Source organism: Salvelinus sp. IW2-2015, unplaced genomic scaffold, assembly GCF_002910315.2.
Source record: "Salvelinus sp. IW2-2015 unplaced genomic scaffold, ASM291031v2 Un_scaffold1892, whole genome shotgun sequence".
Taxonomy (NCBI): Eukaryota; Metazoa; Chordata; class Actinopteri; order Salmoniformes; family Salmonidae; genus Salvelinus; species Salvelinus sp. IW2-2015.
The window spans coordinates 10949-11776 of record NW_019943254.1 but is presented as its reverse complement, the minus strand read 5'-3'; positions in this window follow the sequence as shown (position 1 = coordinate 11776).

Below are 828 nucleotides of genomic sequence, written 5' to 3'. Positions count from 1 at the left end.
ACACATTAAAATATCCTGTTATCCATATATAGTCTAATGTAGCATGTTATCCATATATCGTTTCATGTAGCCAGTTATCCATATATAGTCTAATGTAGCCTGTTATCCATATATAGTCTAATGTAGCATGTTATCCATATATAGTCTAATGTAGCCTGTTATCCATATATAGTTTAATGTAGCCTGGTATCCACACATAGTCTAATGTAGCCTGTTATCCATATATAGTCTAATGTAGCCTGTTATCCATATATAGTCTAATGTAGCCTGTTATCCATATATAGTCTAATGTAGCATGTTATCCATATATAGTCTAATGCCACCTGTTATCCATATATATAGTCTAATGTAGCCTGTTATCCATATATAGTCTAATGTAGCCTGTTATCCATATATAGTCTAATGTAACCTGTTATCCATATATATAGTCAATAAAATGTTTTTCTCCACAATTTTGTGCATTCCAATTGGTAGCTGCAGTCTTGTCTCAGTGCTGCAACTTCCGTACGGACTCGGGAGAGACGAAGGTCGAGAGTCACAAACCCTCCAAAACATAACCCAACCAAGCCACACTGCTTCTTGACACAACGCCCACTTAACCTGGAAGCCATGTGTCAGAGGCAACACCGTGCGACCATGTCAGCATGCATTGCATCCGGCCGGCCACAGGAGTCGCTACAGCGCAATGGAACAAGGACATACCTGCCCAAACCCAAACCCTCCACTAACCCGGACGACGCTGGGCCAATTGTCCACGCCCCATGGGTCTCCCAGTCGCGGCCTGCTGCAACAGAGCCTGGACTCGAACCAGGATCTCTAGTGGGACAG